This window comes from Athene cunicularia (assembly GCF_003259725.1).
Source record: "Athene cunicularia isolate RWA chromosome 21 unlocalized genomic scaffold, athCun1 chr21_part1, whole genome shotgun sequence".
NCBI lineage: Eukaryota > Metazoa > Chordata > Aves > Strigiformes > Strigidae > Athene > Athene cunicularia.
The window spans coordinates 4,541,725-4,558,608 of record NW_020799127.1 but is presented as its reverse complement, the minus strand read 5'-3'; the positions used below and the strand labels follow the sequence as shown (position 1 = coordinate 4,558,608).

Sequence of the window (16,884 nt, the reverse complement as noted above, 5' to 3'; positions counted from 1 at the left end):
GCCCGGGGCTCAGCGGGCCCCCCTTGCCCGGGGAGGTATCGGGGCCCGAGGGGATGCCCGCGGTTGCGAGGCTCCCGGCGCCGCGGTTGGGATGCTGTGGGATGGGGGGGGGGCTGCCGGGGGCCAGCGGCCGCAGCTGCGTGTGGATTCGGAAAGCAAACAGTGATCCTGTCAGGTCAGAGAGCTTCAGCTCATTGAGGAAGTCGGTTGTTTGCTCAGTGTCTGTGGTTACGGTGGTCTCTGGAGCTCACCTTACAAGGCCTAATTAAAATGTCTGGTTTTTAGTACCTAAACCGACGCTAATACAATGGGAGTTTATATAATGCTATATCTGAAGTACTAGCCTGTTGTTAGGCCAAGAGGTTACTCTTGTTGTAGCCCTGTGCTGCATTTGTTCTCCTCGATGCCTGACTGAGGAGTAGGCGCTCAGTGTGGCTGATGGCTGCTGCTGGCCATGCATGATTAGAAACCTATGAATTGTCTGAGCCATTGCCCAAGATAAGGAAGTTTACAAAATGATTGTGAAAACAGGAGTTGCTACCTTGGAGAAAGATCAGCTCTCTCTTTTTCCTGACAGAGATGCAGGATGAATTGATGAGCTTTTTGTCCTAGAAGCAATCATTGCTTTTTCCACCCTTCTAATGTCTGATTTCTACGCCAGATCCTGCTTTGCAAAGCACAGGAGTAGAGGCAGCTTAGTCTTGCTGGGTGTGAGTTGACTGCATTACCAGGACCAAGCTATGTGGAGTTTCCAGTGCCTTACAGTAAAAGACATCTGGCTATAGGATGGATGGGCTTAAAGTGGCTATCCCAGCCTGCGAGGAGGAGAACTCTGGTGAGTTGATAAGGGAATGCCTGGGAATGCGATGGAGCTGTGCTGCTGTTTATGAAGTGAATGGCCATGCCCAGAAGCACTTAACTGGCTTGTGGAGGAGCATCTTCCCTTGCCAACCAGTGGCTACTGCGCCTGTCTCCCTGCTCTGTCAGTATGCCTGGCCACTGGCCCCATCATGGCTCTTGGTAGTTGTGGTGATGGATGCATAAAGCAGCAATTTTTTCATTTTCTTCTTCTTCACCCCCCCATTGAAGACAAGAGAAGAACTTCAAGCAGTGTATTCCTCTGGGGGGCATCATATTGTTGCAGTACATCAGCAGCAGGCTTTTGCAGCCTCCGTCCTCTGCTTTAGAGGTTACTGAAGTGCACTATGATGTGGTTGGAATTTGTTTGTAAACTTATTGCTTGATACTTCAGAGATGTGGGTTTGTGTTCCTGGAACTGGCTAGCTGATACATGCTGCATTTGTGTCAAGTCAGTTTGCTGCTGCTAGATCCTGGATGTGGAAAAGGTGTGCTGCTTGTTGCTCCCCTGTGTCTTTTTTTTTTCCCCTGGCCCCCTATGTTTCTTTTCCTTGGAAGAAGTGGAAGTCTGCAAGGGCTGCCTGTATTCTCAAGTCCATCTTTTGAGGGCTAATTAAGAATTCAAGAAGTAACTGGAATTAAAAATCTGTAGCTACTGAGCCAGTCAGGACCCTGTATGCTGGGCTTTGTGAATGAGTGCGGACTGCACTGACAATTAATCTTCCAAGTCACAATGTAGTTCTTGAAGAATATAGGATGTGGAAGGGAGTATGCTCTGTGGCTGTTGTCTGAGGTTTGTCTCTCGGTCAATTTTGTGGCTGGTGCCACTGAATACACTGGAATTGGCACCTGATAGGCTGCCTCTGATAGGCCAGTGCAAGCTCAGAATTTTGGGTTGAGTGTGGACTCAGGGCTTGTGTTGACAAGGGGAGTGAGGATTAACTGGTGTTGGCAGGGAGTATCAATGAGATGACCTCAGCTGAGTTGTGCTTCATGTCCTGTGGAAGGAGGCTTGTACATGTATTAACTAGTAGTGATGTACCATTATAGCAGTGGAGAATCAGAAACTAGACTTGCATGGGTTAGACTAACAAGCTCTGTTTTGGTATGAGTTTCCCTAACCTTGACTTTACCAAAGGCCAGTGTATGTGTCTGAAACTGCTGCCCTGCTCCTTTATATTTGCAGGCATGGTGGTGTGACTTAGCAAGTTAAGTTGCTGGTACAAGTTGCTTCCAGACAAAGCTGTGAAATGCTGCAGAAGAAAAGTGAGTAAGTGTCTGAGAACCAGGGTTACCAAACTGCAGTCACCGGACTGCTTTGCTGGTGGTCATCGCAGAGTGGGTTGATGTCAAGGTGTTGACTCACTTCCAGTTAACTAGACTGCTCTGAGCAACAGCAACAAAAAATCTTCACTTGAGTTACTTCACCTGAGTAACTGCTACAGTTGCTGCTGTTGCAATAAATAATTGCTTGGGGGGGACGGGAAGGACAGACTGGGGAGTGTGTGAGTGCAGTTGTTCTTAGCAAAGGTGGGATGTGTGCTACAGGAGATAAGTTTTCTCACACTCAGTAGAGTGTGTTTGGCTACCTAAAAAGTACCAGTTCCCAAGCATATGGTGGGGAAAAAGTGCCACTCTTAACTCTTCCCAGGGACTGTCAAAGCAGGGTCACCTCTTTAATAGAAGTAGGGAAGGGGTTGTTTGTAGATTCCCTTTTAATTCTGTACTGCTCTGCCAATGTAGGTAATGCTTTGGAAGCTCCTGGTATGAAGTAAATTGGTCTGTTGCATGGATTGTGAAATTCTCTTCCAGGTGATCATACTTTGGGTGTGCCTAGAAAGAATATATAATGGATCTGTCTTGGAAAGATCCAGCAGTCCTGCTGAGCAACTGAGTATGATAGACTGAAGGAAGCTCACTCTTGTGCATGGCAGGATGTCTTCCTGGAGGAATTACAGTGAGTTGTAGAACTTAAATATAATGTAGTAAATGTAGTGATGAGTGTGACTGAGATGCAGCCTTGTCTTACACATGGGAGGTGAGGAGGGCAAACCAAATTGTCTGAAGGATGTGAGTATGCTACTGGAAACCAGGGTGTCTGCTTTGGTGCATACCATTGGGAGAACTGGGGTGATGTTCTTGTATGTCTGCTGCTGCTTGCCTCACAGCTGAGAGGTAAGAACAATCCTACCCTGATCCTTCCACTGGAGGACAGACTGAAACACTGAGCTTCTGCTGGGTCTGCACAAAGAGCTTCACGTAAATGTCACAAGGAAAAAGTTTGAGAGCAGGAGAATGGACATCTGTCAGTCCAGCTCTTTCACTGACTCTTTGTCCTAGTTATCTTCCCTCATAAACTTGCAGTTCTGTAGTAAACACTTACATGCTTGTGTTGCCAGTTTTTTGTTTGACAATTCTTCCCTGACTTAGTTGTAGGAATTGACATTCTTGGTGGCACTGAAATTTTCCTCCTGTCCAGTGATGGGAATAACTGACCAAGTACCAAAGTGTGAACAAATCCCTGTACATCTTCAAGGCAAGGCTTGATTCCTCTCCCTTGCAGTCATTCCAGCTGGATGCTGCTTTTCCTTCTTGAAATGTGAAGGTTTCTTCAACCCAAATGTCTGTTGCAAATGTATCCTGTTATGGGAGTTTTAAAAGCCAGGAACTCTCTAATAGTGACTTTTAAGCTAGTCACTAGACAGTCTGTCACCAGCTGCCTGGAACAGGGATACAGTGTGGTCTTGAAACAAACCTCTCTGAGCTCTGGAAGCAGGCTGCACTAGTATGGTTTTGCTCCTGAAGAGGCTTAGGACTTACTGATGCTCTGGAGTTGTCCACCTGGAAACAGGGTGAGACTAAGTGTTTTTATACAGTGGATGTGATTTAAATTTAATTCTGGGTGTTAATTGGGTACGGGAGCCGCTTTCTTCTGTAGCTGTGGGGTGGCACAATTGCCTTAACTTCGTAGTGTTTAAGGGAAGGAAATACGGCAGACTTTCCCTAGTAAAATAGATTTGGTGTGAGCTGGATGCTATATTGAGGTCCACTCCCAGCATGTAGAGGCAATGAGTAAGGGTACTGACAGAACAGTCAGCTGAACCATGAATAATGTCCTGGTGAAACGGAGTCCAACTGTCCCAGCCCGGTGGCCTGGCAGGGTACTGCAGGCTGCCTTTGCAGAGGCCCCCTCTTTGGAAAGAGCACGGATGGCAGAACGGTTTCTTGTGTGAACTGTATGTTGAAGCGCTGGACCTGGACCACTGGGATGATGAGAGGCGAGTGCTGGTTGGTGAGATGGGTGCTTGGTGCTGTCTCATGACTGCTGGGGGCAGTTCTTTGTCACATGTTGTCATGCTTGGGATTGGGTTTAAGGTCCAGTGCTTTCCAGGCCAGCTGGTGCTTGTGGCAGTCTGACAGTACTGTGTGTGCTCAAGGCAGTGTGGTTTAGGGGGATGAGTGTAGGGCTGCAAGCCAGGGACAGCTGTGGGCTAATCCCTTCTATACATCTGACTTGATGTGTGGCCTTGCTTCAATCACTCAACATTTTGCTTTAGGGTTTTTAAAAAGGAAGAAAATAAAGCTAATGCTTTTCTTGTCTGATCACCTTTGGCAGAGATGGATGCTAATGCCAGGCTTTATTTAATGAGCTCTACCCTGTGACTCATTAAAGCAGTTGGAGTAGAAAAGACTTATGATGCAGGGATTTCTGGCAGTGGGGTAGAAAAGGTGGGAAATGTCTTTTTCTGTCCACAGTGTAGAAGTGCCACAGCTAGGAGTGGGGGGGCTTAGCATGCAATTTGCTTTTCAGTGTTCCATTCATGTGGTAGATGTCTTGCCATCCTCCCTTCTGGCTTTACATTTTATGCTTAAGCATTATTGAACTTCAGCTTCAAAGATATTTTGGATTAATGTCTTTTTTTTGATCTTAATAGGGAAACAGCCACCTGCCCTTGCCTTACCTTTTTTCCCTAACCCTGGAGAATCTTGTTCACGAACATTTTCTTATCTTATGGCTCTACCAGTTTTTCCCTTGTCTAGAACATGGGAAGACAGACTTCAAACTGAAGCAGGGCTGCTACTGTAAGGCTTTTAACCTGAAAAACTTACCCTGGGAGGAGAAAGGTTTTTACTTAAATCAAACCAAAACCCACCACCATCTGCCTGATTTCAAAGTGAGAGTAACAGCTTTTGACTTGAGAGCTTTGGGGCAGAAGGTGGTAATGTCTGAATGGAGTTACCAAACATGGGCTTTTTCTTTTAGCCTGGGAGGGGAATTTGATGAAGCTTGTAAGTTGGAGCAGCTGTGTAGATGTTAGTTTCAAACTGCTTTCTTTGGAGAGCTGGTATGTTATCAAGTCAGGAATCTGTCCTGGGGAGATCCCAGATGGGGCCTTGACACCATAAATGTACAAAGGCACTTGGTTGCACAAAAACTGCAGAAACAACTTAGTTCTAAAGAACGTGAGCCACAGATGGTAAACAGCCAAGAAAAGCAAGCAAGGGGTAAGGCCAAGCTGTTCTCTACATGAGAAGGCTACATTGGTCTCAGATGTTTAGAAATTCTTAGCTTAAACATTTGATAACTTCTGGTTTGAATGGCCTTTTGGAAGTTAAAAGTCTATACTGGAGATGTGAAAAATGCCTGGATTCCGGCTACAGTGTTTGAAGGCCTGGAGTTTGCTAAAGTGCAGTTCTTAGGTATCTGAATTCACTGTCAGTGGTGCTTCAGGATCCCCGAGTCTGTAGTGGTGTAGCCTAGTGGGCTGTGCTGCAGGGAGAGAAGCACTGCTTCTTGGCGAGAAAAGAATCATGACCCTTGAAATGCCTCCAAACAGTCTTTGGTCTATGAAGGAATTGGGACGCTGGGTATGTGGAATGGATGGGGTTGGTGCTGTGTTGCCAGCAGTTCTGCATGGGGCCTATCTCTCTGATAGACAGTCTCCCCGTGCTATTTAAAGGCTAAACTGGCCGTGTTTATTCAGCTTGGACAATGAGGGAGGGATTGCTTTGTTCCATACTAATCCCAGAGCCCTAGTACATCAGGGACTTGAAGCTTCAAGTGGTGCCCATATAAAGAAATACCTAAAACTTTGTGGACCAGCTGGTAAGGGGTAAGCTCAGTTGGGAGAGTGTGTATGTCCTAGTTCCTATGAACTGTTGAACAGCTGCAGAAGAAACTTGTTGACATTTTTACTGAAAAGAAGTTTGGGGCCTGTGTGAATCCGGAAAGTGCCTGGCTTGACTCCTGTGGGCAGGAATTGTAGTTGCTTGGACTTTCTGTTCTGGGGTTAATGATAGCAGAGCCTGCAGCAGCTCATGCCTGTGTTGTGAACCTACAGCTTGCTGTCAAGGTTCTGCACTGCTGGCTTGAAAACTTGGCTTCCTTGCCTGATGTCCAACACAATTTCACTGCTAATGTTCTGGGGTTTTCCATGTGGCATGTTATGCACTTCCAGCTGGAACAAAATGAGCTGGGGGTGGGAGTGAATCAATCTAATGAACATGTTTTGGTTTTTTTGTAAGCCAGGGCATTGCTTTCCCCCCCTGTTACCTCACAGCTTTTTTGAATTGCTGTGTGTGTCTCCCACAACAAGTATCAGACAGGCAGCTGTAAGTGCTTTCAGCCTCAGACTTGACTCTGGTATTGATTCAGGCACATGCATCTCTTCACCCTTGCTAGCATAGCTTAGTTTGCAGCCTAAGAGGAAAAGGGCAGAAGGGCTGCACACATGGCACTGATTCGAGCAGGATATTGCTGTAAGGTTAGGTATGTGGCACACTGTCTTGCCAATGTACAGCTGCTGCATGGAAGTTAAAAAGGGGCAGCTAATCTGCTGTGAAGTTCTTGTGAGCTTGGGTAATGGTGGAAATCCAGGGAGTGAAGGCAGAACAGCATGATAATATGGTACTGGTTTTTCAAGTTGTGGGTTTGACTTTGCTGTATGTTGGGATGGGGAGAAGAAGAAAGGGCAAAGTGTGTCTCTTAGGTTTATTAATGTGGGTCCATTTCAGTGGCTGAGGTTCATCCTGTAATTTGGATACTGTAGTTCATTCATGATATCTGCCTTAGTTAATTGACTTTGAGATGATCTACTCAACGAGCGACAAAAGCTGCTAAATAGTTTTAACTCGATTGGTGTTTGTAAGAAGCAGCTTTTGAAGGAACTGAGAGTTTTCCTGGAAGGTTCCCTCTACATGTTCTCCAGATGAATCTTTCCTGTTTTATTGAGGTACTGGTGTTCCTCATGTGCTTCTGATCCTCTGGGTATGAGGCATGCCAAGCGGCTGTAGGATGTTGCCTTCCAGTGAGATTGTTGAAGGGGCAGGTTGTATGTGCCCACACAGGCCCGAGTCTGCACTCTTGGCATGAATAACATTAAATCCTGAGGCTTTATCAGATAAAGCCTGGTGTGTGGACACTGAACTGGATTTGCAAGAGGCACAGCTTTGTGTGTCAACACTTTAAGTGGGAGGGGACACCTGACTAGAGAGAGCCTGGAAGGAGCAATAACCCATCTGCAAGCAGGCTGTGATTGTGTAACTACCCTCCTGCTTGCTCCACAGCCAGAGCAGTGCAGTGTTTTACTGGAGGAAACTTGCCAGGTATGCTGTGTCACTCCAGGATGGCAGATATTCCCAGATGTTCGCCTACAAGGAGCTCTGGTGAATCTGCTGTGTTACTGAGCTTATTAGTATCAGAAGAGAAGAATTGAGGATCTTTGCTGTTAGGTGTACTTGCATACATATTTGCTGGTATTTTTCCTATAAGGACTTTGTACACATTTTCTCAAAAAAGGAATTTGGCTGTGACTTACAAGGTGCCTTTAATCTTTGTCCCTTGACATAAGGATATGGTTGTAAGTGCATGCTGGTGGTCCCTTCCCAGCCAGGTCCCTCTAGGTAGTATGACAGCTGAGCTTGCTGTAGGCACAACCATGTGGCAGCACATTAATAGTGGGGGTAAATAGAACTTCTGTTGATTGCACACTGCTGATGTCCCCTGACTAAGCTTAGTATGCTGAATGAGGTTTGGGCTTTAGGCCAGAATGGTGGCAAGGCTTTTGCTATGCATCTAGAAATGTAAAAGAGCAAGATAAGATATACGGCTTATTCTCAGCTGGACCTGTGTTTTGTGGGTTAAGTGTAGCAACACTGTGAAAATGGAGAACAGGATGGCTGTTACTGGTTTCACTATTTCTGGTAAGAAACAAGGATTGAACGGCTCTAAGTGGGAAGAGATTTCTTGATGCAGGTAGGACCTTAGTGGGCACTGGGCTGTAGACCATATTAAAACTGATAGCAAATCCCTCCTCTGTTTGAGACGGGAAGATGGTTTTCAAGCTTAGTCATTAAGGTGAAGCGGAAGGAATAAGGTATTACAACCAGTACTTGTTTAGAGGCATGTGTTCTTGTGTTACCTGGATTAGGCTGTCTTCAAACCTTACCAAAAATGCCAGCCAGTCCCCAGTCTAGAGGGTTTTCACAAGAACACTTGGCCTTTTGGGAATCTCCATGTCAAGGTGCAGAACAGTACTGCATAAGGATTATTGATGATTTTACAGCTGAGGTGCCTTTTGTGCTAATGCAGTGTTCAGTATACTCTTAAACCTTGTTTTGGCATGTTCAAGATGCCTACAAAATGAGCTTGAGTGGAAATGTCAGGCCCAGGGTTGTGGTGCCAAGTGGGTATCCAGAGGAAGGCCTGTCCTGGGGCCAGTGGACAAGGCAGGTGGCCCAGCAGGTGGCAGGCTGGCAGCAGGGAAAGAGGTGGCTTTGCACAGCGCTGAGCCTAAGGAACCCTATTTTGCTTGCCAGTCTAATGGAAAAGCTGGGCAGTCTAATACATGCCTAGATGCGTTTATTCAGGGTGAATATCTCTGCAGGCAGCTTTTTCAAGTCCTAGTATGATATCACCAGAGTGTTGGGGTTATCCGTAGGGGATGGGTGTGTAGGGTGACTTGAGCTTATACTTTCATTGAGCATTAGTAGTAGTAGTATAATGAATTGACTGTAGAAATAAAACTGCAAGGTAAGGTTTTCTTTTTTGGTGTGAGGTTTTTAAGGAAGGAGGAAAATACTGTTGGATGTGGTGGCTTTGTTTGATATTCCAGGCATTAGATGTTCTAGACAGTTTACATCTATTCCATGTTTGGGAGGTTGTGGTGCACGGAGTGGTGGGTGGCAGTGGCCTTCTCATTACTTTCAAATTGATGCTTGTACACAGCAAATCTTGGCAAAGCCATCCAGCCTCCTCAAAATGAGGAGTAAGGACGTCAGTAGCAGCCAAACACGACTTGAACATACTTTGGCTGAGACTGCCCAGCCTCAGAAAAGACAAACTTTGATACTGAAGGGAGCAGCTAACATAACTGTGTTTGTATCTCTGCAATTCTTACTCAATAAACTCTGAAAAAGCAAGGCAGCTTATCTGTTCTGCTTGTTCTGAAGTATATTGGATATGCATTTAAGAAAAGATCTTTTGACTGTTTCTGCAAGGTTTCTTCCCCTCTCCCTATTTCTTAAGTTCTATTAATGTGTTTCAAAGTCGGTTTCCTAATTGGAAACTTTCCATTGATGTCATGGGAGCTTTCTGTGGCCCACATGAAATAGCTTGGTTCACCAGGAATTAAGTGACTGTACAAATGTTTATATTAAACACTTATTTAGAAGGCATGTTGACTTATGAGGACCTATGATGACTGTGGTATGTTGGGAGGATAGGTTGACTGTACAGCTTTTGTCTTGCCTTTGAACTGTAAAAGTACTGGCAGCTGTTTAATGCCTAGATAAGACAACTGAGGCTTGCTTACATCTAATGAACTTGTCCCGTCACTGACTATTGTGCTGTTTCTTGTCTCTTACACTGAAGAGGTTTTTAAATGGGTAACCTTAATGGTGAGGACTCTGATGGCAATCTCTGGAATAGTCCAAGTAGAAAGTTGTTGGCTTATTTACAGGTACTGGAATTTTGCTGTTTTAGAGAGAAAGCCTGCAGTTTAGTCGGCTGAGAAGCCCTCGGGTGGGAAGGAAGAGATGGTGGTCGTATGTTCTTCAAACTCTGCTTGTTCAGACTTTTGTGGTGGTGTCAGGGCATTGGGAAGGTGGGCACAGAAGGGATAAAAACCATCAGCATCCCCTCTTAGCCCCAGATGGACTTCTGACATTGAGCAGTGGCCATCCCTTTCCTTCCCTGCAGGAGATGGTGCTGCTTCCTGATATAAAGGAAAGATCTTTTCAAAGCTGCCTGGGGTGTTATGGAACCTTTCTTATGAACATCATGTGCTAGTAGCTACCATCTTTGCAGTAGACTGTCTTAGCAGGTAGGTAATCAAAATCTTTGCATCAGTCAGCTTTACAAGTCTTACTGGACTTCTGCACTAAATGGCATTATCTCAGGTGGCTGTGTATGCTCTGTTATGCAAGACAATCTGTTTCATAGTTATGGGGAGCAGAGGAAGGGCTTCTGTAGAGCTGCAGACTGTTCGGTTACTTCACTTACAAGAGGGCAAAATACCTCTGAAAACTTATTTTTGAATGTAAATTATTACAAGAGCAGCAAGGCTTTTAGTATGACTTTGATATCTGAAATTAAGCTTATTGCTGGGCAGAATCTTTACAGGCAAAGAATGTTTAAATGTTTTTTTCACTGCCCTTGCCAAAGGTTACAATATTGTACTGCTGTCAGACTAAACTGCCTAGAAAGCCAGAAGGGTCCCTACATAAACTGAGATCTCTGGTGTGGTGCTCTGCCTTGAAAACAGGGTAGACGCTTGATACCTAAAGGAGGAGATTCCATTTCTTTTACACAAACTTTCCTTCCAGCATCCTTTCTCAAACTGATGTTGAAGTTGTCATGGATACTTCTAATTGCAGTCTTTCCATGTTCCAGCATCATGTCTGTTGATGTAACTGTTGATGATGCTGATCTGGGAGACTTTTTGGAAGCCGATGATTTGGGAGAAATACTGTGGCTGGGCATAAAGGTAGACTGCTCCATACAAGACTTAATCTTGTGAGTCTGGATGATTATGCTTAAGTGGCCCAGAGGAAAAATTTCTGTGCTTTTAGGTGCTCTCTGGAAAGGTGACACTTAAAGCTGTTTACCATCAAAATGCATGGACAGATCTGTCCCTTGAGCCGTTATATCCTGTCTCTTCAGCGATATATCCTCTCTGCATGGTTCAGTGTGTGACTAGCTCCCAAGCAGTTCTAGTGGCATGTTCAGAAGCAACTTATGTGAACTGTTACTTCATACTTGCTTTTTTCCAACAGAGAGGTGCTACCGCTATGTAAATTAGCAGTGTTGGACCTAATCGTACAGATTTCCTTGTTGCTCAAACTAAATGATTGAGGTGCAGCTTAATGTGGTGAGGTAGCCACTTAAAGCATCTCTTGATTTACAGAGCTTAAGGTAGTGAAATTGTTGCTTAGGAAAGCATTTCCAAGTGTGTCCTATTAAGAGTAAGGGACAAATTTCACTCCTGGCTGCTTGAACCAGCCACTCTGGACACTAACCGGTAGTGAAGCAACTCTGAACAGTGCTGTAGGTGCATGTCTTGGTCATGCTTTTTGGCAAAAACATTTGTTCTGTATTACCACAACTGTGATTTCCAGGAAAAAATTGCTCTTGGATATCTGGCCACCTTACAGTGCAGATGTCCTCTGAAGGCAGCATGTGTTTTCCTGTAGCCACAGTTTGTATAATGTGCTTTAATCCGTTTCATTTTGGCGCGCTCTGCACTTTTAAATCTGATTTGTCTAGTTGCATTTGTGTAGGGATAAAACTTCAAGCAGTTGGGCTAGAAAGGCTTTCTAAAGTTGTGCTGTGTTATGTGAAGCCTTTTGCTGGATGATGTAAGAACCCAGCTGAAGCTTTTGGTCACTGCCTATCTCAAACTGCTATAGCAATTTCCAAGGACCCTTTCAGGTAATGGTGAAAGTAAAACCTTGCATCATGCTGAGACTGTGGCCAGCTGTAGGCTTCATCGAGATGTACAATGTCTCTTTTCCTAATTATGGTATGTCCCAGGTCAATTATATTTAAACACAGAGTCCAACCATATCATTAAACTTTTTTGGCTAATGACAAGTCAGAAATCTAGTGAGGCAACATCCCAGAATGCTCTGCTTTGAGGAGTTGCTGTGTCTGTTCCAGTAAAGCTGGCGGTGTGAGTTGTCTCTTGTGTGATCTGTCTGCCAGGAATATGCTCTTAGTTCAGCACTTTGAGAGCTGCTGTGAGACGGTTTGTGGCTTGTGTGTATTCCTGGATGTGGAGGGCTTACCTTACTAAGCATACTGATGGAGTGTTTTGCTGAATGTTGACAAATGTCTCGGTGCTAGTCTGTTACATGTTTATCTGGGTCTTTTTTTGTGTCTTTGCTCATATAACACATGTTTGAGTTGTACAGCTTCTGGCAGCTGCCTCAGAAATGAGAGGTGAACACATCCTTCTAGAGGCTGGCAATGGGTCGGGTCAAGCAGAGGGCACTATGCTGGCTTTTCTTTGCTGGAGAGTTTCAAACAGTTTAAAGGTTAGAAGTAGCTTGCTGTATTAACGGATAATCAGTGGAAGGATGGGATTCATGCTTCCACTACAGAAATCCTGGGCTGATGTAAAACAAATGTGGGCATACGGTAATCAACACAGCATTTAGATTCTGCAAATCTTGTATTGGATCCATGTTTCATAGCTAGTTTTTAGGCAAGCTGCTTGTACTTTGTACTTCTGTGCTGTCTGGTCCACTCTGGATGCTTGCCCCAAGGTCTAGTGGATGAAACGATGCTACTGAAAGGCATGGGGAAAGGGCAGGAAACAGTCCTTCCCCACCCAAAACCTCAGGATGGCAGATCAAGGTGACCCTCAGTAAAGCTACTGAGTCTGCACAGTAAAGAAATTTAGAGGGACTTGTCTCAGGTACTGGGGCAGGGGGCAGACAAGAGCAAGATGCTTATGTATTCTCCCAGGTTAGATGGTGCGAGTGGCATTGCAGAACATAAATTTTGGTTTGTTTCCAGTGGAAGCCCATTGTATACCACAGCATGGCTGTTCTTCCTGATGTTTTCAGTGCTGTAGAAGCTACTGTCTCTTGCCCTAATGTGTGAAGTGCCAGTAAATCCACTTAAAACAGAGCACAGTTGACCTACCCTTGATACACTTGTGACAAATTTCAGTGCCACTGTTACAGGACTGGACTTGAACATGTCTAAAATCTGTGTTCTATAACAAAACTCATGGTGATCCTGACTTGACTGTTCTTTGCTGAAAGAGTCTGTACTAGGCTAGGGCTTTTTTTTCCTTTAGCTGCTGGCTGGATTGCAAGCCATTTATGCCCAACCACTCTGGAGGTGTGCTGCCACGGTGTGACTCTGCTTTTTTGCCCTAGGAAGCTGCTTTGCATCTGGAGACTTGGAGGGGAAGAGTGAGTTGGAAGATGGGGGTGTACTGTGGACTTGAGCAAGCCAAGGTGCTTGATTGCACTGGGATAGCAAGTTTGGATATGTCTGGAGTCTTTACTTCAACTGGCTGTCGCAGCAATTGGAGAAGAGAAATTGCATCTTCCGGCTATGTTGTTGCATTTGGAAAGGGTTTTTCCACAGCTTTTGTTAAGTTTCAAGGGTTGTTGTTCCCAGATCAAACTTGAGTAGAAAACATAAGGCTGCTGCCAGCTTTCTGTCACAGACACCTTTTATCTTGCCTTCATCTCTTCCAAGCAGATGCTGCTTTCATTTCTTCTACTTTTTTTGTTACAAGAGTAAAATTAACAGCCCTTTGATGCAGGGGAAGAAGTTGTATTTCAAAGCAAAGTACCTAGTTAACTTTGATAATAAAACTGTTGGTTTTAGCTTGAAGGTAATTCTGTGTTCCTTTGAAACAAATCTGAGGGTTGGAAGCTCCTGAACCTTGCTTGCTCTAAGTTAACATGCCCTCCTTGCCTGGGAACATCAGAACTTTTTTGAGTGGGAGGTATAGATGAAGCTGAGCTTCTCAAGATGGGGCTGCCCATGGGGAAGAGGGTGGCAGACATTGATGCTGATGCAGTTTTCCTGCAGATGGCTTTCCTTCCAGCTGATCATAAGCTGCAGTGCGTAGCTAATGCTATCACAAGAGTGCCAGCTGCATAGCTGAAGGTGGAGCACAGCAGGGAGAAGGAGCTGAGGAGAACACAAGTCTTCAGACACTTCATTGTGGTAGTGAAGCAATCTGTATCCTCTAGCCAGACAGTGTTTTTCCCAGTCCACCCTGCCCTCACTAGCCTTCCTGCTTTCAAAGGCTTGTACTGAGCATGAGGTCTGTATGAACATCCAGCTTCTGGCTTTCATCTTTTCCACTTAAAAAAAAATGAGCTCTGTTCCTGTAAGGTGCAATACTTCCTAAAGGGTGATGTGGCTAAGCTGCATGCATTGGGAGGGCTGTTTCCAAGGGGGATGTCCTCAGACGGAGGGTACTGATAGATAAGGCTAAGCCATGGCATTGCTCATGTAGCAGGTGACTTTGGGGAATGAAGAATTTCTAAACTTAGGCCGTGACTGGCTTGGCTAGTGGTCAGGCCATGAAAGAAAAGATGTTGCTGTTATTTAGCATGTTACAAGAGCTATCTGATGCAGCAGAGGCACATCTAATGTGTAGCTAATGGGTCCAAGATCTCATCTGAGAGTGGGGGCTAGGGAAAATATATTTTAGAAAATGGTGGAAGCCAGATGCCTTTGGAGATGAATTGCAAAAGGCATTTTGAAGGTGGCAATGTTTTCATTTCATGTCTGCCTGGTCCTGCTGAAACTACCAGACTTATTGAGGGCAGCCACAGAAGGCTTTTGTGTGTAGGCAGGTGCTGGAGGCAGTGAAGAATCTGACAGGCTTTCAGGTTAGGAAGCCTAAGCTTGATTTAAAGAACCTGTCATGATTATGTGATGAGCTCCTGCTTTGGATGCATGTGCAGGGGTGTTGACTTCTGAAAACATCCTTTTGCTATGTGAACAGAATGGTTTCCTAAACAGTATGAAAAAAAAATCACTTCCTCAGTGACTCAACTGTCTCCTCTTGTGAGGTTTTTGTCTTCAGTGGTGACACCCTCAGTCTCCACAGACCTCAGGACAGGAAAGACCTGAATCTGTAGTTTAAGCTGTGAAAGATTGACTGGGTCTTTATACATGAGGATGTAATTTCAGTCCTCTTTTTCAACAATTTACATGCCCAGGATAGACATCTGGGTATACATTGTAGAGGGGATGCCGAGTTTTTCCATGTGGCAAGGTAAGACAAAAAGACCTGTGAACTAAATCTATGTTTATATCGCTTAGAGTAATTCACTGTCCAGTAAGAAGGCACTAAGAGCTAGTACAAGAGGCTGAACTATGTGCACTTGTTTAGAATTTATTTAACCTGAAACTGGCTGATTAAGAAACTGAAATAGCTTGAACAGGGAGGAAGATGCGTAACCCTGTGTATAAGGAGAAGTTTTGTCACCATGAGGCTTGTCAAGCGTTGGAACAGGTTGCTCAGAGTTGGTACAGTCTCAGTTCTTGAAGGTTTACAAGAGTAAACTCGATAAAGCTCTCGGTAGCCTAGTCTGACCCTGCTTTGAGGAGGAAATTGGGCTGGAGACCTCCTGAGGTCCTTTCCAGCCTGGATTAGTCTATCATTCTGTGAAATAAGCGTGTATAGTCATCTTGCTGTAATATTTTCAGAAGAGTTAAATTCTGGAGGTGGGTAGGCTGCTTTATTAGCTGATAGACAACAAGACTCATTTGCATTACCAGGCTAGAATCTGGGATTTTGGGTGGTTTGTTTCCCAGTTTGCTTATGAGAGTTTTCTTAGACAATTTCTGTCCTACGGATTGCCCCACAACACAGATTGATTATTTGTTTCAAATCCCAGCTTCACTACTAAGACTTTTTTAATTTAATGAAATATTCATACTAAAAAGCTTTCTTCCAGTCTTGTCTCAGTGTCAGAGGTGAGCTACAAACCAGAATTTGGTTCTGATATAACTACCCCCTTTCCCGCAGCATTGCTGAACACTTAGTAGTGACAAGTCGTTTTGCTTTGACAATAGTATTGTTCTCTTGAGAGGAGGCTGTCCTTGGAAGAACACCAGTGTGTCTGGGCTCTCAAAGCAGCCACATAAGCTTGCTTTATCCTCCTCTGAGCCCATCCATCCATGTGTCAAGAGGTCATCGTATAGGGGTTATTTTGTCATAGCAATTGGCAGTACTTGGTACAGTGCGATGCCTCTGAATCCTTTGAGGACTTGCTGCAGAGCTGTGGGCTGGACAGTGCAGTTGTTTGTCCCTTCTGGGATGCTGAGAGAACGTGGTAGGACATGTGGTAGACATAACTGAGGGGTCCTTTCTCAGGGAGCTGTGAAGGACTAAGTTTTAAGAAAGCAGACAGTACACTGGCTAAGCAGCTTCCCTCTGCTTTCTGGCTTTATAGGATGGAACAGCATTCTGAATTGTCCTTAAGATGTTTGGGATGTGGGGGCAATGATTAACAGGGCAAACTATTGTTCTGCTCAGTGTTGCAGGAAAAAGTTCATATCCCTTAAATCCACAGGATGACAGATATGAATTGCAAGGTATAACTAAGATCAGTCAAATGCAGCTTTGGAAGATGTTTTTTCTTCCCAAGCAATCCTGCCCAAGGCCTTAGCAGTCATGCTGTCTACCTTTCAGGCTTGTTACATGATATTCAGTAAGATAAGATGTAAAACAACAGTTACTGAACTGCAGTGTGTCTAGGCTTGGCACTTTGACTGTTTGATGTCAACCCCTCTCTAAAGAGTGACATGACTGCCATGATAGGCCAAAGGAGCACAGTTAACTTCATCTCTTGACCTGGTGGTGAATGGGTGGAGGAAAACCTAATGTACAGGCTGAGGCAGGCTGCTGGTGACAAGGTACTGATAGCAGCAGGTTTTTAGCTGGTGGGAGGAAAGAGCTTGGGGAGAAGTTTTGCTTGTTATGCTGCATCCTCCTCTGCCCTTTCCTCTACTTAAAGCTCTGCGTAGATTGGGTTATGCTA

At 44.8% G+C, this 16,884-nt stretch overlaps 1 protein-coding gene across 1 annotated transcript in view; it reads left to right on the top strand.

Moving 5' to 3' along the window:
* The first annotated feature begins 2,047 nt into the window (after positions 1-2,047).
* SPSB1 (splA/ryanodine receptor domain and SOCS box containing 1) overlaps positions 2,048-16,884 on the top strand; it is a 34,374-nt gene continuing 19,537 nt past the window's right edge. Inside the window, exon 1 of the mRNA XM_026862632.1 lies at positions 2,048-2,128. The gene's annotated coding sequence lies outside the window, so the exon portion shown is untranslated. The remainder of the gene's footprint in view (positions 2,129-16,884) is intronic.